Source organism: Cydia fagiglandana, chromosome 21 (assembly GCF_963556715.1).
Source record: "Cydia fagiglandana chromosome 21, ilCydFagi1.1, whole genome shotgun sequence".
Taxonomy (NCBI): domain Eukaryota; kingdom Metazoa; phylum Arthropoda; class Insecta; order Lepidoptera; family Tortricidae; genus Cydia; species Cydia fagiglandana.
Window position 1 is genome coordinate 10,171,455 of NC_085952.1, and position 26,431 is coordinate 10,197,885.

General features: G+C 35.2%; 1 protein-coding gene across 2 annotated transcripts in view; it reads right to left on the reverse strand.

Moving 5' to 3' along the window:
- The window catches only part of LOC134675150 (beta-alanyl-bioamine nonribosomal peptide synthetase ebony), a 56,550-nt gene extending 30,561 nt beyond the window's left edge, over positions 1 to 25,989 (reverse strand). Inside the window, exon 1 of one of the 2 annotated variants that reach the window (XM_063533320.1) lies at positions 25,851 to 25,989. The gene's annotated coding sequence lies outside the window, so the exon portion shown is untranslated. Of the gene's footprint in view, positions 1 to 25,846 lie in introns of both variants that reach the window. The other variant, XM_063533321.1, reaches the window with a different exon arrangement.
- Positions 25,990 to 26,431: the final 442 nt, after the last annotated feature.

The window sequence follows — 26,431 nt, forward strand, 5'->3', positions numbered from 1 at the left end:
TTCGTCCGCATGGAATCTTATCTTCAACATTTTACATCTTTAGTACCTATAATTTTCATATCCAAGCAATGTTGAAATTAAGGAAATTAAGTACTTTTCTTTTTTAGCAAGTTGTATGAAGTTTTAAGTCAAGTGGATTTTGATGTTGGTTGCTAAAATTACTTTTCTTGTATTCTCATAATAGGTCCCTACCTATGCCCTTATACAAAGATTCAAGTTCCGCATTCCGCACTCACAAAATATCTAATCTCCATACAAACTTTCAACCCCTTTCTCACCACCTTGGGGGATGATTTTCAAAAATGCTTGAATTAGTTTTCATGTTTTTTAATTTATTACCTTTTTTTTCAAAAAGTTAAAGTTCCTAGCTTAAAATTAAATTTACACCCCAAGACGAATTTTCATCCCCTTTTTAGCCCCCTTAGGGATTGAATTTCCATAAACGTTGCAATTACTTTTTTTTCGTAATCGGCTATTATGTCTTTCTAAGAAGTTTCAAAGCATTTGTAATGGATTCAAACTTTGAACCCCATTTTAACTTAGGGGATGAATTTTACAAATCGCTGAAATCACTTTTATTGTCTTCTAATAATATCCCCAAATACAAAGATTCAAATCCCGAGCTCGAAAAAATGCATGATATCCATACAAACTTTCAACCCCGTTTTCACCACCATAGGGATGAATTTTCAAAAACGCTGAAATTCGTTTTCTTGTATTTAAATATAATTACCTTTTTACAAAGTTTCAAGTTCCTAGCTTCAAATAAAATTTGCACCTGAAGACGAACTTTCATCCCCTTTTTAACCCCCTTAGGGGTTGAATTTCCAAGAACGTTGCAATTACTTTTTTTTTGTAATCGGTTATTATGCCTTTCTAAGAAGTTTCAAAACCATTTGTAATGGATTCAAACTTTCAACCCCTTTTTAACCCTGTTAGGGTTTTACAAAACGCTGAAATTACTTTTCCTGTCTTCTGATAATATCCCTAAATACAAAGATTCAAGTCCCACACTCGAAAAAATGTTTGATATCCATACAAACTTTCAGCCCCTTTTTCACCACCTTAGGGGTTGAATTTTCAAAAACGCTGAAGTTAGTTTTCTTGTATTTTAATAATATATCTTTTAAGGAAGTTTCAAATTCGTAGCTCAAAAGAAAACTTTAACCCCATACAAACTTTCATCCCCTTTTTAACCCTGTTAGGGGATGAATTTTGCAAAACGCTGAAATTACTTTTATTGTCTTCTATTAATATCCCCAAATACAAAAATTCAAGTCCCGCGCTCGAAAATTTTTTTGATATCCATACAAACTTTCAACCCCTTTTTCACCACCTTGGGGGATGAATTTTCTAAAACGCTGAAATTAGTTTTCTTGTATTTGAATTTGATACTTTTTTACAAAGTTTCAAGTTCCTAGCTTAAAATAAAATTTGCACCCAAAGACGAACTTTCATCCCCTTTTTAACCCCATTAGGGGTTGAATTTCCAAAAACGTTGCAATCACTTTTTTGTAATCGGCTATTATGCCTTTCTACGAAGTTTCAAAGCATTTGTAATGGATTAAAATTTTCAACCCCTTTTTAACCCTGTTAGGGGATGAATTTTACAAAACGCTGAAATTACTTTTCCTGTCTTCTAATAATATCCCTAAATACAAAGATTCAAGTCCACCACTTGAAATTTTTTTTGATATCCATACAAACTTTCAACCCCTTTTTCACCACCTTAGGGGATGAATTTTCAAAAACGCTGAAATTAGTTTTCTTGTATTTTAATAATATATCTTTTTACGAAGTTTCAAATTCCTAGCTTAAAAGAAAACTTTAACCCCATACAAACTTTCATCCCCTTTTTAACCCCCTTAGGGGTTGAATTTCTCAAAATCGCTTCTTATCTCTTGTACACTTTATAAATGCAATCTGGTGTGCAAATTTCAACTTTCTGGGTTTTGTAGTTTCGGCTCTGCGTTGATGAATCAGTCAGTCAGTCAGTCAGTCAGTCAGGACACTTGCATTTATATATATAGAATAACTAGAAATAACATATAGTCACGGATAGACAGACAGACAGACAATCTTTCCGTGACCGCAGCTGGTGCAACTCAGCTGAAACGTCGGAATTTAAGGTAAAAACAATGAAATTATATCGCGGTAGACCCGTTTGTGTAATAAAATAAGTATGTGTAGAAAACGCGAGAGTTTTAAGTGTTATATAAATAAAATGATTTAAATATCATTCTGATGTCAGCCTCAGATGTGTGCCTTCGAATTGGCCCGTTAGTTATCAGGATTGGGGTTTATGCGAATCCCAAGGAGAACTCAAATTGCGTAACTCATTCACGGCTAATATTGTGTGGGTAGTCGTAAAACGATAAGTTTTGTTTTATGTTGACAACCGTAACATAACCAACAAGTCCAAGTATTTTTAATTAATCGTGAATTGCGACATGGTAAACCTAAGAAATTTAATCCATTTTTGTTTTACTAAACCTACTGGTTAGGTAATATCCCTAATAGCATTTTCTTGTAGGGATTTTGTTGGGCCTTTGTTTACGTATTAGTTGGGCAACCGTTATATTTGGCCGTACGATTTGCTGGAGGGCCCTCGACAAAGGCCCTCCCGAAGATTCCCAACAGAGGGCCATTAGAGTAATTTTTTCGTTGGGCCTATTTAAATAAATCATACAATTATTCAACGGTGGTGGTTTTGGTTGGGCCGTGGTTGGGCCTATACACATTTGTTTGATGGTTGGTTAATTGTTACATTTGGCCGTACGATTTGCTGGAGGGCCCTCGACAAAGGCCCTCCCAAAGATTCCCAACACAGGGCCATTAGAGTAATTTTTTCGTTGGGCCTATTTAAATAAATCATACAATTATTCAACGGTGGTGGTTTTGGTTGGGCCGTGGTTGGGCCTATACTCATTTGTTTGATGGTTGGTTAATTGTTATATTTGGCCGTATGGCTTGCTGTAGGGCCAACTGCAAAAAAATAAAAAAGGACAATTTTTTCGTTGTGCTTCTGTTTGCAAATTCAACAATTACCCATCGGCAAGTCAGGTAGGTCGGTAGGTAGTCGTGCACCAGGTTGAAGGCCCAACACAGCTTGTCCCACAAAGGGCCAACATTGTAACTTTAACGTTGGGCCTTGTGTAGGATTCTTACAATACTACCGTAGGTAAATAGTTGTGTAATTTATAGTGGGCCTACAGTCTTAATTATGTAATGGGCTTTTGTTTACGAGTCCTACAGTTACCCTACGTTAGGTAAGTGGTTGTGTAATACGACGTTGGGCCTTTGCTGATAAATATTACAATTACACTACGGTAGGCATTGGTTGTATCCACATGAAGGCCCTAGGCAGCAGTTGTTGTTAATCTTCTCTGTATCGTTCCAATTTTAGTATATGTACTGCCGAAGCAAGTACACTTACTATACACTCTAATTTGTATATATACTAACCGCACTTCAAAACTTCGTAAGCGAGATTTATGTTTTTTGAGATTTAAATTGAGAAAATGTTGGTAAAATACAATTTTTTAAATTTATGTATAAATTTTATAGTTATTGCTATTAGATTTATATGTTACTTTTAAAAAATATTATGATTATATCCGGAATAATCGAAAAAATAACTATAACTTAGATGTTTGGAGACAGTAACGCCATCTAGTGATGCCACAAGCAAACTCAACTGGTATTGTTGGGCATCAGTACCACAGCCAATGTTGGTAAATGCGATATTTGTGCTCACTGGGCCAACGAATGTTATCGTTGTTTAGCCACCGGTACCAAAATACACAAAGGCCCATTGTTAGGCGTCAGTGCCACAGCCAATGTTGGTAAATACGATATTTGTCATCATTGGGCCATCGTATGATATCGTTGATTAGCCAACGCTACCAAAATAAACAAAGGCCCATTGTTGGGCATCAGTTCCACAGCCAATGTTGGTAAATGCGATATTTGTCATCATTGGGCCATCGGATGATATCGTTGACTAGCCAACGTTACCAAAATACACAAAGGCCCATTGTTGGGCATCAATGCTACAGCCAATGTTGGTAAATGCAATATTTGTCGTCATTGGGCCATCGGATGATATCGTTGATTAGCCAACGTTACCAAAATAAACAAAGGCCCATTGTTGGGCATCAGTGCCACAGCCAATGTTGGTAAATGCGATATTTGTCATCATTGGGCCATCGGATGATATCGTTGATTAGCCAACGTTACCAAAATACACAAAGGCCCATTGTTGGCCATCAATGCTACAGTCAATGTTGGTAAATGCGATATTTGTCGTCATTGGGCCATCGGATGATATCGTTGATTAGCCAACGTTATCAAAATAAACAAAGGCCCGTTGTTGGGCATCAATGCTACAGCCAATGTTGGTAAATGCGATATTTGTCGTCATTGGGCCATCGGATGATATCGTTGATTAGCCAACGTTACCAAAATAAACAAAGGCCCATTGTTGGGCATCAGTGCCACAGCCAATGTTGGTAAATGCGATTTTTGTCATCATTGGGCCATCGGATGATATCGTTGATTAGCCAACGTTACCAAAATACACAAAGGCCCATTGTTGGGCATCAATGCTACAGCCAATGTTGGTAAATGCGATATTTGTCGTCATTGGGCCATCGGATGATATCGTCGATTAGCCAACGTTACCAAAATAAACAAAGGCCCATTGTTGGGCATCAGTGCCACAGCCAATGGTGGTAAATGCGATATTTGTCATCATTGGGCCATCGGATGATATCGTTGACTAGCCAACGTTACCAAAATACACAAAGGCCCATTGTTGGGCATCCGTGCCACAGCCAATGTTGGTAAATGCGGTATTCGTCACCATTGGGCCAACGAATGTTATCGTTGTTTAGCGAACGGTAGCAAAATACACAAAGGCCCATTGTTGGGCATCACTGCCACTGCCAATGTTGGTAAATGCGATATATGTCATCATTGGGCCAACGAATATTATCGTTGTTTAGCCAACGGTACCAAAATATACAAAGGGCCATTGTTGGGCATCTGTGCCACAGCGAATGTTGGTAAATGCGATGGTGGGCCAATACAAAATTAACGTTGGCTACGGAACGAACCTCATCCCAACGTTTTCCCTACCGTTGGCACCGTGGGCCCCAACGAAAATGCTACTAGGGATATCTACTTTTATGCTTCTACTCTCCATTTTATAATGGCAAATTATATAATTTGCAATTATAACTGACACATTAAGGATAAACGATAATTTATAAAACCTATTAAAAGAAAGTGACTGTAGAAAATCTGTTAACTACTGCAAAATCGGCATGCAGTGGTTCCTAAAATAAAAGGTACCGTATCTCTTTTCTGATTTTTCTTTGCGATTTTTTGGATTTAGCACACTATAATGACGGGTAATGGATTGCTTCGCTAGTAAACAAATAATTTATTTAAATATCAACGCATTGGCTACTGAATGGACACCGCAGACTATATAGCCTTGCTGTGGGACACAAGTTAGGCTACTTTAAAAAAATCAAAGCATTACCAAAAAGCTTAATCTTTAAAAAAAGTACAGTATAAGCTTGCAGCATAATCTCGAGGCAAACTGAGGAGAAGCAGGTGCCGATTTTTCCCGCATTCAAAAAATTTGATTATTAATTAACGCCTATGGGGGTCATTAGGCACATGCACAGTTTCCATATCAAGGCATATGTCGTATGTAAAGAAAACGCTTTATCGGTAGCTTTATCATTTCCCTGTGGAAATGCGGAAACTGCGACAGTTGTGCGTACAACAATACTGACCGTTGGTGGACCTTATACGATTGCGATAAGGGTTACGATTGGTAAGTTAAATGTGTCAATGAGGGTATATGCGTGAACATGCGTCGTGCTGAGTTAGGATAAGGAAGTCGATCAAAAGCATGTTAAATAAGCTTTGTATTTAGACATGTCAGATGTTTTGGTACACATATATTTTTATACGCAGTTTTCGGTATTAAACTGACCTAATCTGAGATACTAAAGCAGGGCTCGGAACCGGTATTGAAATACGTGTTAATTCGTTCCAAACCCGTTATATTATTTCGTTCATTAAATTTATGGAACGCGAACTAACAAATTACGTTCTCTCTCCTAACCGGTAAGAAGAGGGAACGGAACTTTATGGTTCGCAGGGAACGATATAATACCGGTTACGCTTGGCTTTCGGAGACTCTCGGTTAAACTCGTTATCATACGTGAAAGAGATAGAAATACTTATTCGTTCTATCTCGCTTCGATATTTTCAATGTAACCAGTTCATTTCGTTCCTCGAGAACGAAATGAGAACGTATATGGCATAAACCGCGTTATCTCAAAAGAACAGTCCTTTAACCGGTAACCGCAAACGGAAACGAAATCCCTTTCGTTCCCGGGCGAATGAACGAAACCGGTTTGACAAATGAGAACGGTTTCCGAGCCATGTACTGAAGTCATAATTGAAGTTAGGTCATAAGTGGCGGTCGTGGTACTGGTAAGCGAGTGAGTGAAAATGGGGTTAAACATTTTTGATAACTTATACCCGCACTATTTAAGTCACGGGTGGAGGCTGGTCTAGTAAAACAATTGTACATATTCGCATAATACAGCAGTATTATGCGAATGTGTTAATGCATAAGTTAGTAAACTTATATGTATGTACCTTATAATGATTGCGTTCTAATAAATTACTTTCGACTGATGACCGTCATGATAAAACTAAATATGGCCTCTAACAACATTACCATTAAAATTCATTAAAAAACACCATAGCTACATGCATTGTTATGATTAGATATGACTCAATAATTACTTAATATTACACGCGTAACGCACTCGTAACATTATGTAGTTCAATAACTAACTCTATCTCTATGATCTTAAGGTGTGTCAAATGTTGTTTATGTTAGTTTTTCGTATTGCACGCAACGCCGAAAAGCGGAGGTCGCGACGAGGCTAAGTAAGTTCAAGATCTTTAATGAATCTATGTTAAAGTAAACTTTGGTTCTTTTTTGTGCTCTTTGATGTAACAGGAATGACGCGATTTCGTTATTAACCCAGTGTTAACCGGTTAAACCGTTAACCCAGTACTCCCGTTAACTCCTTTACGTTTCGAGCTGTTCGTCTGTGGAACAGTCTGCCGTTAGACATTAGGTGTGCTAAAACTCTCCAAAGCTTTAAAAACCTTCTAAAGAATCATTACTTATCTCTTCCTTAATGTGCCCCTGTGTATATATTATATATTTATATATATATTTATATATATATTGTGTTTGTATTTTTGTATGTGTTTATATATATGTATATGTATGTTATATATATTAAACTATTTGTTTGTACCTATTGGTACATATTTATATAATTGTATATGACCGAATGTGTAATCTTCTTATTCCTGTAACTTATTTCGTGCACTACCTGTTTTTAAAAGTTTTCTATTCTTTATATCCTGCTACCCCAAGGTTGTCTGGAAGAGATCGCTTACAGCGATAAGACCGCCTGTTGCTACCATTATTTACACTGTAAATCTGTTATTTTATTTTTCTTTGTGGTGCAATAAAGAGTATTTACTTACTTACTTACCCAGTGTCTAATGGTACTGGTAACCATGGTTAAAACTGTTAACCCAGATTAGTGAATGGTGCAAGTGAAGTCAAGTAATCATCATAATAGGTAGATTAGGTAGTGTCGGTAGTGTAATTTCTAGTATATATATATACGTATTACTTTTTTAGGGTTCCGTACCCAAAGGGTAAAACGGGACCCTATTACTAAGACTCTGCTGTCCGTCCGTCCGTCCGTCCGTCTGTCACCAGGCTGTATCTCACGAACCGTGATAGCTAGACAGTTGAAATTTTCACAGATGATGTATTTCTGTTGCCGCTGTAACAACAAATACTAATAAATACTAAAAACAGAATAAAATAAAGATTTAAGTGGGGCTCCCATACAACAAACGTGATTTTTGACCGAAGTTAAGCAACGTCAGGCGGGGTCAGTACTTGGATGGGTGACCGTTTTTTTTTTGCCTTTTTTTGCATTATGGTACGGAACTCTACGTGCGCGAGTCCGACTCGCACTTGCCCGGTTTTTTGAGTTTTGAGGCTCGGACAGGATTTTTGGAACGATGTTGTATAATTTATTAAATATTTATGTTGGAGAACTTGGTACTCAGTTTATTATTTAAAAAAATAGTTTTCTCTCTTTAATTACCTATAGATTTCATCCCGGTAATCTACTTCCTTTAACTTTCGGTATTTCCTGTGTTTAAAAAAATAAAAATGGCTGTAAAAATCGGTCACTTGAGGTCATGTTTAATTTTGCGAACTTGCCTAAAACCTGTTTTCGCGTTATAAATTCAATGGAACTTTTTAGTAACATTATAAAGGTGCTACGTCCTATAAGAAGGCTGTCAACTTTCGTTTAATTCTTAGCAACATTTGATTTGATTTATTTCCGGTAATAACTAATATCAAAAATTTAAGCTATTTTAATGAGCCTGTCGTCTAGGCCAACTATACAAATGGCTGTACCACGAGTTAACATTTGGCGTACAAAGTACTAACTGACTCATAATCTCAAATAATGTTGATGCTCAATAAAAATGTAAATTGATAGCTCTTTAATTTGCGATTAACATTATTGTAATAGTTTGATACATATTAAATAGATACATTAATAATAATCAACACTATTAAAAGTTCATTAAATTTGATTCATTATAAGTCATTCATTCATTCAATTCATATTATTAAATTTGTTTTTTGCTTCCATGTTTTACCTTTTCATTATAATTTATAAGTATACTAATTAATAGACATAATGCATTAGAATTTTTAACCCACCATTACTACCAGTCTACCAGTAGGCTAACGGCGGCCTTAAGTCCTTTAAAAAGGACATTAAATATTAGGCCAATTAAGTATATCGATTTAAAAATTGCTTGAGAATATAAGCTTAAGACCATTTGCCTTCTACATATGTAATAATTATATATTCAGTGCCACCCACTACGCTACGCAGAATAAATGCGTACAAAATGTCCCTAATTACAATTTACAAAAGATACAGTAAGTCAAAGGAAATGCCTGGCGGTTAAGTTATCTTGAATTCGACTCATGCGCAGCGGTGCGTGACAACTGTCAAAATAGACGGATTATGGGCATAGCGCGTGCTCGGGGATTCGACCTGTTTTAATGTCAGTTTGTGACATGGCGCTATTAGGGGTCATCCATTAATTACGTCACACCAATTTCTAGGTTTTTTGACCCCTCCCCCCCTCCTTGTCACACTTGGTCACATTTGGCAAACCCCTCCCCCCCTAGTATGACATCACATTTTTTCTACGAAATCGCCAAATCGAATTAAGTAAGTACCTAAGTATTATTAATATTTTATCAAAATATTTTTGACGATATAAATATTAGTAATTTTATAACCCAAAACTGCTTAGGAAAGAAAATTAAACGAATAAAAACGATTATCGTTTTAAAAACTTGTTATTTAAATGTACAGCGAATAAAATAATTTAAATAAATTTTCGGTTACTGATGAAGTTAAAGTGACGTCACAAAGTTTGTGTCTCCGCCCTCCCCCATGTCACAATATGTCACATTTTCTTGACCCCCTCCCTCCCCCTAAACGTGTGACGTAATTAATGGATGACCCCTTATGGTGACCTTACTGACTTTGGCGATTGAAGAAAAAAAATGAAGTTTTGCTTTTGGAATTAACAGAAATATGAATATGTTACTCTATCGTTAATTTTGTGATAACTTGATAAGGCAGTAAGTATAATTAGTTATAGGTATATCGATTTGATAACATTTTAAATCGAGTACTGCTCCCAGTGTATTGATAGGAACTAGGTCAATGTTATTTATGTACCTATCGTATCTAATTTATTTATCATTTGTATACTACGCAAAATAGTGCCACAAGAGAGGGGCTTCCTATGAGTGCCTCCGTATTCAGAGTCTAGCTCTTGGTATTAACGCCTTGGTCACAGATCGAAGCAAGTAACAAATACTTAATAATCTTTCTAAACAAATAAAGCTTTGCTTTTTTCACTTTATGAAAATTAAAAATGTCAATAAAATGGTTAAATGTAGTTTTAGCGTAGCATTTTTGCAAATTTGGCACATATTTCGCAAATTTTTCATCTTGCATTTTCTTTTTAGTATAAATATTTTTTCTGCCTAGAAAAAATAAACTTAATCATTTTTTTAGTGAGTTATTTTTTACCCAACCCTATAGTAAAGTTAAGCATCTGTAATTCGTGTAAAGTTAATTAATTCTACTGTGTTACGACAGTTAATCCATTTATGTATTATAGTTATATGCGTGAAAATGTGTTAGCGTATGTGTACGAATTAAGTATAATAAATACAATTTACATAGTTTTAACACAAATAAACCAATTAAGTTAAGACTAATCACAGCTTCTTAACTGCGCTTAATTGAATTACTTACGTACAATTTTTTTGCAATACAGTCATATATGTAGGTAAGTATTTATGTAGTTCGGCTTGGCTTGTCTGAGTTTGTCAATCTATCACGGAACTATTTAATATGTGCGACATGCATCCATGGATACACGTTTCAAATTAGTTAAATAATAAAATAGTAGGTAAGTATAAATGTTTTTTTTATTCTGCTGATGACATGTAGTTAATATTTAGCATACTAAATACTGCTAAGTAGTAATTTGCAATATCTATTGCATATAATAAATCGCTAAACACGCCGGGCAGCCATGTACCTACACTGCGTAGGGTTATTTATGTAAATGCCATGTAATTTTCAAGATTAGTACATAGAACTACATAATTAATATGCAATTATTTCTAATTGATTATTAGTTTTAAGTAAGAAATTAAGAACTAAAAAGTTTGGGATAAAAACACATTTTAGTCGTTATTTTTTTAATAAATATCTTTCTTTCTCTCCAAGCCAAGAGTATCAATTAAGGGAGTTACATCGATAATTTTATTCATAAGCCAATTCTGCTAATTCTGGTAATTAGGTACATATGCATTACCTATGCAATTCGATTCATCTACTTTGGGGTTGTGCACAAATCACGCGAGATGTTTTCGGCTACTTTTTGACCCCCCCCCCCTCCCTTGGTGATATTTGGTGAGGTTTTTGGCTACCAGCCACACAACCTCACGTGTATGTTTTGGTCACACAACCTCACGTGTATTTTTTAGAATTTTTTTCATTCGACTTTATTTTAAGATAAATAGTTTTGTAAGTATAAAGAAAATCTTGTTTATTTTTCTATTTTCGTTAAATAGACTCGATATTTTAAAGTGCAGAGTGAATATTTATGTTTAACGAAACCGAGAAAAACTATCTACTCATCTGGTAGGTTGTTTTTTCTGGGTTTCGTTCACTGTAGAAAAATACACGTGAGGTTTCCTTATACCCCCCCCCCAGCGTGATCTACCGTGATCTATCGAACCTCGCGTGATTTATGCATAAGCCCTTTCTAGTAAAGTAAGTTCTTCAAATTTAGGCTCAAAAGTTCCCATTAGATGCATTCAAAACTACTACATAGATTCTTCCATCAATCTACATACAGCTTGATTCACGATAGCCGGCACGAGGCACGATAGAATGAGCAAAAGTTTCATTTTACACCTAAATACAGTATGTCTGACCATGGGGCTTTAATTCCAGGGCTTGATTTTACTCGCTAAATTGAGCTAAGTACTTTTACTATGGGACCAACCCTAAAAGCGGGGAATTTTTTTGGCTTTTCCATAGAAAACGTCGACATCTGATCAGCCAAAATGTATGCAAAAGTAAAAAAAAAGTAAAAAAAGTAGCTCAGTTTAGCGAGTAGAATCGAGCCCTGGATTTAAAGCTCGATGGTCAGTAACACCCTGTATATCGATATACCTACATACAGTAAAGGGGTCATCCATTAATTACGTCACACGTTTAGGGGGTGGGAGGGGGTCAAGAAAATGTGACATGTTGTGACATGGTCCCCCATTGTGACGTCATTTTAACTTCATCACTACGAACATCATTCACTAGTAACCGAAAATTAATTTATATTTTTTTATTCGCTGTACATTTAAATTGAAGCTGCTTTTGGAAGTAGGTAATTTTCGTTCCTAATTGGTTTTGTGTTATAAAATTACTAATATTTCTTTACCCAAAATTTTTTTTTTTTAAATAATGCAGAGTTAGTTTTGTGATTTCGTTGAAAACAAAATTGCCTAAAATGTGAAGTCGCACCAGGTGGGGAGGGATTTGCAAAATGTGACCAAAAACCTAGAAATTCGTGTGACGTAATTAATGGATGATCCCAAATAACCAATTTATTGGTTAATGTGATACACACATAGATAAGTATTTTCATTCACTCATTCCATTCGTGCCAGCTCTTGCGAATCGACCTGTACCTGACTAGATAGATAACATATGATTCTACTATCTAACTGGCCCTGCGCTCACCCTAGCCCGCAGCCCGCAGTGCACAACTGCACATGCAAGATAACTAGCGACCTAAAATCGCCGAAAACCTTGCGCCTCTCACTTCCGACGCCGCACCGACACAACCAAGGCGACGCCCAAATTATACGTCTGGAGGTACCTACCAAGGCTGCGTTTTGACCAATGTTATGCGAGGATGCGTTGCGAGGGATGTTTGGGCCCGATTCGGATTTTGAAATAGACATCTATTAGATATCTTTTAGACATCACCAAGATACGATAACGATATGTTTAAGATCTAACCTGTCAAATTTGACATTTGCGCGATTCTGGAGATACTCTTGAACGATTTCCTCAGGATATGACTTCACATCTAATTGATCTAATACATGTAGATATCTTACGCTATCTAACGTAAAAGTGACATTGGTTGCCCGAATTGCGCTGCAAAAGAGAACTAGTTGATATCTAAACTATAACGTATCTAAAATGGATCTAGTACGTGTCGTCTCTTGTGAATATCTTGAAGTTCGAATACAGCAGTTTGTTAACAAAGGAAAGGAATGATGGTAGACAAAAAATGAGATGGGAAGACTAGTTCAGGCAGGTGGCTGGAGCCTTGTGGAGAAGACAGGCTCTGGACAGGGACGCGTGGAGGGATATGGGAAAGGCCTATGCCAAGGGCAACCAGAAAAAACGTCGCAACGTGATTCCACTTCATTAGTTAATTTCCTCGCTGAGCGTGCAGTGATTTTATTGGTTCTTAATAACACATCCTTTGCAACGCAATCTGGCACATCTCTGGTCGAAACGCAGCCTAAGTAAGTGTTGCATGAAAATTCTAACGAAACGATCCATTCGGTGAATTAGTGGCATATAGAACCTGTTAGGACTCTATAGGGCAAGCAATCAAACTAATCAAAGTGAATTTATTTCTGCACTATAGGTGCCTACTACTGATCTAGTCCCAAGTCCCAAAAGATAAAACGTCCAATGGGATCAACTGGGGTACGCCTCGGAATACGGTTGCCACTCAGATCATATATTTTTAATAAATAATACCCAGACAAAAGTCCGGGCATTACCCTAAAAATCCTGACATTACTTGGATGGTAATTTCCTAATACTCGTAATTAGTTTCCTAATACAAATGTTATACTGATTCACTTGTTGCGAATTAATCAGTAAGCCTAGTAAACAGAAGCGTTTACCGATATAATATCATATTAATATTGAAATGTATTCATTTCGCACCTGTTTCATTCTGTGCTTGTCATTTATACCACTAGCAAATAGCAATTAGCGTTTAATCACACCTACCTGTTTTATTACTAACATTAAGTTTTCTTTCACTTGTCCTTAGTCCAGTTAGCTATCAGAAGTTTGGGCGGTATAGATAACTAGGTACAGGTACAGTTATTTATCGGATATCGGCTAAATCTTAACCATATTTCCTGTTTGGCAATATTTTATAAGCCGGAACGGTCGATCAGCCTTTAACAATTTTGTTGTGCATATTGTTGCAGTTTCCTGTTTTAAACTATCTACTAGAACATTCTCTATCTTTTTGAAAGGTTTTATTTATACGTACTATATACGTACTTACTCGTAATTTACAGTTTTACTTCGTCTGTGGATTAAAATTTGTTATCTATAAAGGGTCATTTTACAAAAATCTCATTACCCTGGACATTCCTATTCGCAATGTCCCAGGAAATTCCGCTTTATTAGCATCTAATTTCTGGTGCTGGTAACTCGTGCCAAGTTCCATCTACGACCAAAATTGCTTAGCGGAATCTCTTGGGAATTTGCGAATAGGTATAGCCAGGGAAATGAGATTTCAGGGGCATAATAGTAGAATGACCCAAAACCACTTCCTGGTGTTCGATTGAGCTCAAAATGAGGTAGGTATCTAGTGACGATGTAGTTAGGTATTAACTATTAACGATACTGAAAGTGGCCATGATAGGCTCATAACAATTAGGTAAGTGACAAAATAAAGCAATCTCGTGACGTGAACCTCCTTTAGAATTTAGATTTGTTGGAATTGTTTCGAATGAATACATTTTCTTTCGGAGTACATGAATGTTTGTAATTATCAAAGATGAAAATTTGCAAAACGATAATTTGTTATCTCTCCAATGGTTCTGTATATTCATCGATCTAAATAGTAGACTATCCAAGTATCTAAGTACAACAGTACTATGATGTAACCGGTAGCCAGGTGGGCAGCAGATCGTATACTAACAATGATGACTTGTATCATCTCAATTCGTCACAGCTAAATTATTTCCTTTACAAGCCCATAGTACTACAAATCTTGTGACATAGTAGGTACACATTTCCGTTATAATGGACAAGGGTCTATCAAGATCAGTTGATCATCCTAATATGAATCTTTCTAGCCTCATCTTAAGGTAAGTTTTTGTTTAATTTGTATAGTGTGCTGTTAGGAGCAATAGATATCAATCAAAGGATGTTGAATAGAGTCTAGTACCTACAGAGGAAGTGCTGAAGAGTATACGACTTTCAGCTCTATGTCAAAGCAACAAAGCTTCAAATGCAGATGATTTCTTTGCTCTGTGTATCGAAGAACCCTTTGCACAGCGTGATCGTGTTTCTTTTTATTGTATTCCAAAACAATTACTTACCATCCTAAATCATTTGATTTGATAGAAAAACTAAAACGGTCATCTACATCTTTCGGTGCCTTGCATAAAAGTCCTATGTTCTAAGTTGTTATAGTCATTTATTTACATACAAGATATATACAGTGGTAATACTAAACTAAATTAATAACTAGAGTCTGTGCGGAAAGAGAAGAGTCGTGGCAGAAACGGGAACTAACATTTTAAATTTTATATGGCAATCAAACCTTTGACACCTGTCTTGTAAAAAGTAAACAAACTTCTGTCATTGTATATTTTTATTAACAAAAACCGCAAGTTTTATGTATATAATATTTTCAAAACACGATAAAACCGTACATAAAACCACAAGGAAAGTTATATTTAACATTGTTCGGATTTGTCAGCGGGAAGAAAACGGCTAAAAGCCGACTATCGACTTACAAAAAGTCGCGGAACGTGTTTCCGCTATTCGCGGGTATTGATGTTGTATTTAATATTAAATAACTACCTATTTAATAAGCCCCCTAAGTAACTTGTCTCCGGTACATAATCGGTAAGTATATTCATTCAAAATATATTAATTTTCATAAATATGCAGGTCATTCATGATCTTTAAAATAACTGACAAATAGTCTTGATACTTGCTATTTTATGCATATTTATATGTAATTTCTTTTTCAGGATTGTGTTAAAGTACCTACGGTATCTCGAATAAAAGACCGCTAAGTAGGTGATATGCAAGAATTCGTAATCTACGTGCCGGATTCAAGCACATCCAGTTCAGATGAAGATAGTTCTATGAGTGTCCCTGGTTGTTCTGAAGCTAGCTCAAACATAAGTGACATTGAATATTTTAATTCTAAGAAAATATTTCTTTATTTGTAAGTTCGTTTACTAGGTTCTGAATAAAACTTTTTCTAATAAAATATTTCTTTATTTGTAGGTTCTGTTAGTTACGAACTTATATTTCATATTTAGCAGTGACTTTTCGGCGAAGTAAAATATCGTGAGATGAGAGAACCGGACATATCCCAATAAGGCCTACCTACTTATTAGGGTTTCTGGTTTCTCGACCTTTTTAATTTCTCGAGGCACGGGAATACTCGACCAAGATTTCTCGAGTATCTCGAGAAACTTTGAAAGCTCCAAAAAACACCATGTTATTTGTTTTTTTTTGCTTTTTTACAAATTAAACTCATAGGAATCGTAGGTGAGATCAATAATAAAACATATGGTACATTTTTAGTCACCATAAATTGCACTTAATAATCAAAAATACAACAACAAAAAAAACTATAGGTGCACGCGTGCGCACCGGCGATGTGTTATGCTATAGTGTATTTCTTTAGGTATTCAACAAAATGTAAACAAACCACAATATGGTATTTTATCAGGCAGCAATATTCAAGTCAATAAATTTTGTATTAAAAAACTCGATATGACTCAACTTTTAACAGAAATTTTACTACGTAATATTAATTACTCGTATTTACTCAACGTAACAATAAAGCTGCTACTTTTATATTCATGTTATAAATGACCTAGCCTAAGAAGAAAAATAAATAAAAGAGAAGCTGCTAAAATTGTAATATTTTGCTAATAGGAATATATCGGGATTATTTGATTTATCAATAGTAATTTAGTTTTGTAATATTTGTTATTACACTTATTACATGGTCCTATAATTCGTTAAATTTTTTTTAAAGCGTTTTTCAATAAAAAAGACACTACATGAATGTCATGAATATGTAGTTCAAAAGTTTCAAAACATGAAGATCGGTTAAAGCTAGAACGACAGGGGACGGATCACGGTAGTTTTTTATTTGGATGGTAATAAATGTTTTAAGTAGGTTCCTACCCTACCTGAAAATGTAAGAAAAACATTGTTCATATTTATTTTACTACCTAAAGAAATACATCATAGACACATCATGTGTTAAACGCGTGTTTTATTTTACTTATCAGTAGAGATTTATTTCTCGAGTTCTCGAGGCACTGAATATATTTTTCCCGTCTCGACTTAGGACAGATTTCTCGAGATTTCTCGCCTCGGGAATTCTCGAGCAGAAACCCTACTACTTATGCACTATTTTTATTCATATTCATATTTATTATTAATAATGTACACATACATTACAAGTCAAGTTTACAATGGGTGAAATATATCCCAGATAAAATTACAGTTCTATTGCCCAATTTCTACCCGATCTACCCGGTTTTAATAACTGTTGGACTGCACAGATTAGGCAGTACATAAATGAGACTCTATCTTGTTTGGTACTAAAATTACAGTTGTAGGTATTGGGCAGATTCTTAACTAGTTTTAGCAGTTTTGTCAATCGCACTGTCACTTTTTAGTATCTACTAGTGTGTTTTAAAAAGAAAACTAGTGCCTGCGCTAAATCAGAGGATTGAGTTGACGAGCCGACACCACCACCAGGCTCTGTTTAGTAAGCCGTGGTAAAAAACCGAAACAAAAGGGATTCAAGTATCATGACCTTTAGTGTCGTACTATAATCACGTGACCAGTGTTGTCAGCATAGCAAAAACCATAAAATAGCACTGGCGCGCCCTCAAATCCCACGACTCTTCTCTTTCCGCACAGACTCTAGCTTAAATTAGGCCCTTGAGCGTTGTACCAAGGATGCTGTCTGCATTTCCTCGCTGTATTGCAATATTTGCAATACACGTTGAGCACGTTGAGCGTTGATACGTGTTGAGTTAATACGTTGAGTTCTAAGTTTAAATAATGAAGCATTAAATTCATAGCTGTAAATTGCAATAGCAATAAATTGATATAAATTAATCTTTCATTTATTTGGTTCCTTTATTTAAAGATCAAAATCGTGTTGTGAAAGCATTTTACTTCTTTTTTACAAATTAGCGTTCCATACAAATCCATCGAATCATTTCACTTTCTCGTCACGATTTTCCCACTTATTGACTCCTAGTTGTACATAATAAAGAATTAATGAAAATTAATATATATCTCTATAGCTCTAAGAATGAAACCATTGCACTTGTTTAAAAATGACTTGAATAATTTATTAATTTCTAAGTGCTAATCCGTTGCCAGAGTTTCTTGGTGACACTTTAAATTAGCTTGTAAGTTATTAGTGAATATAAGTATTGTATATATGCATGACTTATTGACATAAAAATATGAATAGATTTTAATAAATAATTATGAATTTGTAATACGCGCAGTTATGATTAATAGTTAGGGAGGCGAGGTAGCTAAATTGCGTAATTCAACGGCGCCGTCGAGACCTATCAAAATCGAAAGATAAAATAATTTCGAAAAGAAAAGCTCGTATGGCAAAAACCATTTTAGCGGTGGGTTTGGCGTGTACGGTCTTTCAAAAATGTTAAAAAAAACAGTTACTTGGGCATTCTCGAGCGCGTCAGATATTCATACTACGTATGCCCCGAGTGCCTCTGATAACAACGGTATACTAATCTGCCGGTTTGCGTGGTGGGGGTAGGCATATAAAGTAGTCAAAAATGCAACAAAAAAAAAAAATTTACTCGAGCGCGTCAGATTTTCGGAAGGGGTGTTAAGTAGGCCCCAAGGAAGCTTCCTTTAAAAAAACTGACGATTTCGGCGTGACGATAGGTTACGATGAATTTTTGAAAATGCAAAAAAAAAAGTTTTTTTGAAATACTCGAGCGCGTCAGATTTTCATAGGGGAGGTTTATCTCGGTATCCTGAAAGCATATTTTTTTAATCTGACAAAAATGTTGGTGGGTTCTCTTAATCTGACCGAAAAAGGTGTTTTGGTTTCTTTTTTTTTCCTTTCTTTCTCCTTGATAAAACGGGGAATTTAAGAATGACAATAAAGCGATAGATACAACCAACGTAAAAAAAGAATTGTTTCGTTTTGCTTACGGTACGTCCAAAAAACAATTTGAGGATCAACAGGCTATTGAATAATATACATACATGAAACTGTACATGTTAATAATACTTTTGTATACAGATACGCGTAACTTTTTCCGAGTCCACGAAAATTGTCGAGAAGCTTTAGAAAAAAAAAATTTGAGATATAATAAAAGTCACATAATTTAATAATCGTTATTTCATATCAATTTTTTTTAACACCCTCAGTTTTCGAGATATACTGAAAAAACCGGGAGTTTGAGTTTTTATGATGCTTCAAGTCAAAAAGTTTTAACTTTGGACAAAAATGTAAAGAGACCTTTTTTGTGTAAAATAAAATTACCTTTTTTGTTTATTTAAACTTTTTTTTTGTAAAATGTATCGTTCGCGACTTATATGCCGCAACGCGTTCTTAGGAAGACGAAATGGCTCCTCCACACTTCCGGTCATGCGGAAACCGGCAGATTTTGTATTTTTAGTAAGTTTTAGATTATATTCTTCAAAATAAAAAAATAAAAAATCGCGCTCGAGAATGCCGGATTAACGTTTTTTTTTTACAAGTTCGCGACCCTATAACTCGGCGGCGTCAAGGACTTATCGTCAGATTAGTTAAATTTAGTCTTTAAACACTAAAATCAACCCCCAATATCTTAATCTGATGCGCTCGAGTATTTCAGACTATCCATTTTTTTTTACTAATCTGATCGTCTATCCTAGGCGCGCGTCACTACATATAGAGCTAAATACTTTACAAGGTTGTTCTATTAGGTCTAAGGTATCTCTCATATCTTAAACTGCCACGCTCGAGTATTGCCGAAAATTCCCCTATTCGCCTCCCTAACTATAAGTTATTGTATAATTGATTAATTTCTTTAGTTAAGTATATTTCCTTGTAATAATGTAATTTAATTGGTATGTGTATACCTAATTTCAAATTTGTATGCCCGTCGGCGAAACATAGCGTTCTCAAATACTTTTTGTACCTATCCAACATTGTTACCTATGTTTACAAATAAATAATTTGTCTTGTCTTGTCTTGTCTTGTCTTAAATATTTTTACAACCAAAACAAATTCAAAGTTATCCTGTTGTAATCAGCCACTAACTAATAAAAGTAATAACGTACTAGTGTCTTCGGAAAATTGGTCTCCTAACTTGGCTGACCGCTCCCCAAGCGTACATCGGTTGCACAAGATATCTACCTATATATGGTATATCCCAATCTAGAGTATCTAGAATTCTAGATTCTAATTGCAACGTACCTATAGGTAAAGTTAAAAATAATCGGCCTTGCTGGGTTGTCGGTCCCAACCGGTCTGTGTGTGGGGAGCGCATCTTCGGATTACTGACCGGCTAACATACTTCGCATGTCTAATTTATTTTAACTATATTGCACTATGAATTTTATGGCACAAGGCTTGGTTTATTAAAACAGTACAATGAAACGGAGGCTCTGCTTGAAAAATTAGTTTAAGAAGTATTTTAGTAACTTTTCGAAGCTTGCACTAATACCCAAATCGTTTTATATTTCACTTTTTACATATTATACAGGCCTGGCCTAGTGCGGGGACCTGTGCAATTTCTGTATACGCACTGCTATACGCATTACTATTAATATACCAGTGTTAGTTTTATTTTCTGTGTGCAATAAAGAATTTTTTATCTTTTATCTTAAGTATGGCACAAAATGGTGAAAATGCCAGAATGAACCTCTTTTCCATGTATGATATGGATTTATGGATCCTGAACATATCTTTAGTCGTCTTTTTGCATTCTTTTCTGCCCTGTATAGCACAACCGAGGTTTGAACCCGTGACTTTTGACCACCACAACCATATAAAAAGTTAATGTTTAGAACCGCACCAAGAAAAGTCTGCAGCGGATTTGATAGCGCACGCGGTGTAAGTATTATTTATTCGTCATAATTTCATAGAAGTTTGACGTTTAAAATGACACTTGCACTGCGTGGATGCGCTATCAAAATCACTAGAGTCTGTGCGGAAAGAGAAGAGTCGTGGAATGTATGGGGCTCAATACATTCCACGACTCTTCTCTTTCCGCACAGACTCTACAGGCTTTTCACGGTCTGACTTTAGCCGCACGCTATACCGACTGCTTGGCCCATACAGATACAATACTAACATAAGTTAATGCATATGAAAAATATATTTACAGTACATATGGTCCTATTTTTCCGCACTAGTGCGTAAAATAGCACTTTTCGTGCGATGTCAAAAGTTTAAAGGGCCATATGTACTGTAAAACGTTGTACGATACACGTGCGAATAGGTAATTCGCAACTCGTGTCAATTTAAAACACTCCCTTCGATCGTGTTTTAATTTATCGCCACTCGTTTCGAATTTCCTCTTTTTCGCACTTGTATCGTAAATAACTATTCCGAGTATTAGTTATCAGTAGGGACGACATATAAATAGGCAAAAAACCCATGTACCTACTCATCGCCATCACTGAATCACATATTTACCTACCACGTAAATGTCAAGGCGGAAGAGAAATCCATCCACAGTTATTAGTTAAAATAATAAATAACCAATATGACGTATTTTCCTTATTATGACGACGACATACGTATTAAGTTGTGTGAAGCTTTTAATTCTTGTTGTAATTTAAACTTAAAGCGTATAGGGACAAGGTCCTTTTTTAAGTTACTTCGTGACTTATAAGTTGTTGGTCCTTTTTGCTGGTATAACGAACCGCCGAATATGTGAATGTACCAGGCGTACTCTGATTTTAATAAGAGGTAATGGATTAGATCTGGATTATGGATTAGTTATGGATCTGATCTGTCAGTGTCAATTTGATGTTTTTGGATAAAGAGAACGTAGAGCATTTAGTAACTGGAGATGTCATCGCTGTAATTTTCTTTACGTAACAGTCTACCGATTTTTGCGGGGGAGGGGACGTCAATTGTATTGCTATTTCTACATGATTTGTACGTAACGTACAAGTAGCCATGTCAGTCCATACAAAAGTTTGCACAATTGTGCAAGTTTTTCGGCAGAGGGGTAAGCTCTCAATGGCCACTCCAGTTATTAAAATTGCTCTAAATTAAAGAAATGTAAAAATAAATACTAATCCATATATAATTCATAACATATATATTCCATACATTACGCCTTATACTATACCTATACTCCAATAATAAGTAAATGCATTCGATTCGTTTCATTCATAATTCATAAACAAGGACACATTTGTTAAAATCACGGAGTAATTATATAGTTCAGTAATTTCACGGACCGTTTATGGCGAATTGGACATATGTTATAGTTAATTGCAGATTTATAAACATAGTGTAACGAATATAATTCTAGTGCCTATTATTTATATGCACATATACCTATAGGTAATTAGCTATTAAGAAATGTAAATTTTACAGATTTAGTGATTTTACGTAAAATAAAATAATAACTTATTCTTCGATAACGTTTTTTAAAATTGGTTAAACTTACATAGAAAATATTATTTTATATTTAATAAAACAGCGTTTTTCGCAATATTTGTAATTATTTACATATTTTAAAATTTATGTAATGGGATCATTTAAAATTCTGCGCTAATTGTAAATTTCAAAATTAGAATTGTAAATTTCTTCTAATTCAGCTTACCTACCTCACCTCTACCTACACTCACCTAACAAACGTACATTAAGTACATACCTACAAGTATTTGCAAGTTAAATAAAAGCTTATAAGCTTAAACTAATTGTAAGCCAAGTCCGTTAAACAACCGCGAGTAACCTCCGCATATACCGGCGGGTGTGGCCTGTAACACGAGCAAATAATTAAAACATAGATTGTACTCCTGAAACGTTGACACTTTTGTTCAACAACTTTTAAAAATTATGAAGTATATAGACTCCCTATTTTTCATACAAAATAAATATTATATTCAATGGACGCCATCACCACGCCATATCATTGTGATTGACGTTGCTTGTCACGCCTTAAACATAACAAAATTTGCAATACATTGCGTCTTAGAATAAACTTTAAAGTGTATTAAAAATCACACTACAAGTTATTTTTAAAAGTCGCTGAACAAATGTTGGTCAGTACGAGGAGTACAGCATACAGTTTAATTTTTTGCTCATATTACAGGCCACACCCGGTAGATGGTCAAGCAAATCTTCTCAGTGGAAAAAAGCGCGAAATTCTAATTTTCTATGAGAGGATATCCCTTCGCGCCTCCATGTTTCAAGTTTGCCGCCTTTGTCTACTGACAAGATCTGCTTGACCAAGTATAGTTTTGACGCTTAATCACAAACATACCTTAAATAGTATTTATGGAAAATCTATACCTAACTTTTTGTGTTCCAACGTACTTGTAGAAAAACTTCAAGTATAACGCAACGGTTTTAATTGGTTTTAACGAACAGCAATACTAACTGTCCACCGAGAGACCTTATTACAAAAGACATAAGGTCCACCTATGGACAAGTTAACAGTGTGGGCGTTAGTACATGTGACGTAGGTAATAGTACTTAAATACGACTGGGACAAGTACAGCAAACGGCTTAAATTTGATGCGAAAGCAACGAACATGAATGTATTGTGACGTAAATAAAACTGGGAGAATGTCCACTCACTTAATCAAACTTAACTGTCAAGCCTTCGTTTTTAGGGTTCCGTACCCAAAGGGTAAAACGGGACCTTATTACTAAGACTTCGCTGTCCGTCCGTCCGTCCGTCCGTCTGTCACCAGGCTGTATCTCACGAACCGTGATAGCTAGACAGTTGAAATTTTCACAGATGATGTATTTCTGTTGCCGCTATAACAACAAATAAAATAAAGATTTAAATGGGGCTCCCATACAACAAACGTGATTTTAAACCAAAGTTAAGCAACGTCGGGAGTGGTCAGTACTTGGATGGGTGACCGTTTTTTCTTTTTGCTTTTTTTTTTGTTTTTTTTTTGCTTTATGGTACGGAACCCTTTGTGCGCGAGTCCGACTCGCACTTGCCCGGTTTTTCCTGTCCGTTATTTCTCGCGGTTGACTTTTGCACTACTAATATTTGCGTTGACTCTTACATTTTCGGAATCTGTGAGGTTGTCCAACCCCTTTGTCACAATTGTCAACCTATGCAAAAATAGGAGTAGGTACCTAGGTTTCGTTAGTTTACTCCACTATATATAATTATTTAAAAAATATACCTACAAGTTTAGTAACAATGGAATGGTTCAAAGAAAGTCACTGATACTTTTTATAAGATTTTGCAGTAGGTAAATATTATGTTTTTGTTTTTATTCTATTAATTCTGAATAGGTATATGTGTTGATAGAAAGCTGTGACCAAAAAATTTTAGTCAAAAAATTATCTAAACTGCGAACGCGACTAGATGCAGCAATATCAACATAATTTGTTTTTTGTGTTGATAAAGGCTCACAAAGGGAGGAATTTAATTAGTTCTCTACACGAGATTGGGAATCTCCTGAGCATTATAGTTACCTATTTAATTCAACTATTACATAATCACACAGTCGACGATGAAGTTATTGAACTTATAAACTTTGAAAAAGTAAACGTCCTTGGTGTATCACTCTACTTTAAAAATTAAGGTCAAATGTCAATGTTTAAGATACGCCAAATTTGTATTAAAAAAATTGGCATCTATCAAACACATTTATTAAAATTTTGGTGATAGCCAATTTTTTTTATCGTGTGTAATCGTATCGTATGCAAATAAAAAAATATATGTATATTTAGTTTAAACAATCTTTGCAACACAAAAGGAAAATACTATCAGTTAGTGTAAAGGACAAATTCCTTCTAGCATTTAACAACCATGGCAATGAAGAGCATAACTCAATACTAATAGAAAATAAGCATAAAGCAAGGTCAGTAACTGCGCGAAATTATGAAGTCCCCCGGGTTAGTAACTATTTTGGTGACAGAACTCTTAGAAAAAGAGTTCCGTATTTCCTGAATAGTCTACCCGAGAACATTCTGCATGAGCCAAATAAAAATAAGTTTAAAAGCGCCTTAAAACTGTACCTATTGCAAACACTTAAGTGACAATTGCACATGTGCAAGTGCCACTTAAATGTTTAGATTTGATAGATTTAATAATAATTTAAAATTAGTACCTACTCACTTAAATACATGTGTATACATGTAGAGACTCTTACCTGCAGGCAAACTGTAAATACAGTTTTGCAGGGACCTGTTCAATTATATATTATGTTCTGTACTGTGTGTTAATAATAATAAAATCTAAAACAATAATGAGAAAAATAATCTGGTAGGCCAAGGTCCTAACAGTCTGGTAGAGCGGCAAATTCAAAAATGGTTGACGGGAATGGTTCTATTTTTTTTTAAATTTCGCGTCTTTATTTAGAGTTAATTTGACAGGGCTATAAATAAATTAAGCTTTGTAATCAACTTATTTTTTTTACATTCGAAAATGGTTATTTTATGTTGTAGGTTTCATTATAATATACATGTTAGGCCAAAAATACGTTAAGTACCTACCTGTGACCTCTACATCGTGTCATTAATATTATATAAATTTCTTGAAAAGTATCGTACTTTATTGTAATAAAAACCTTTTAAAAAAAGAAATTGAATAGTCAGACCTCGCAATAATTTTTAGTACATTACATATAAAAGTAGTTTGCCTATTTCCATAAAAAATAGGGAGATACTAGTGCGACATAAAATTAAATAAAATGGAATTTAAATAATCCATACTAAATTGCTGCCATGTTTAAACAGTTTACTTCAAAAATGTGACAGTTACGTAGGAAGTGGCGCCCTCATTTATTTTCTACTTTTTCTTTTCGGACCATATATTTATTATTTATTTATAGGTACTTACAAATATATTTTATCTAAGTATTTGTACTTACAAATATATCTTCTCAGCAACCACTAAAATCAAAACGCACACACGTCAAATTTTCGAACGCACAACACGTTTTTAAATTTTTCCCGCGCACTCCGCGACCGTCCGAAACTTTTTTTTCTTGTAGTCTATGCACAGGCGGCGTTGCGCAAACTGCCAGTGCCCTCGGCCAGTAGCAATTTATATAGCGTTCGACTAGTCACTTAACAAGCATTGTAATTTAATTTGTGCTAAAAACATCTAGGTACAAAATAATGAAAATCATTTTCATTCTTATTAGACTTTGATAGTTAAGAGTCGCTGAAAATACCTCAAAAGATTTTTTTTAATAGGCGGAAATGAACCTTGAAGTCTTTCATAGATTATTTAATCAACAAACAACAACGACAAGCATAACATAATTGAAATAAAAATAAACGAGGTCAAAAAAAGAGGCTGGAACGTGTAAAAGTACACACTGCAATTGCATGCCCTTTTCGTCGAACTTGGCCGAGCGCACTGCGGTGTCTCTATTTTTGTGATATTATAATAAATGAGTTCTTTAAGAGCCGTTCAACGTGCAGACTAGCGCTACAGCTAAATAAT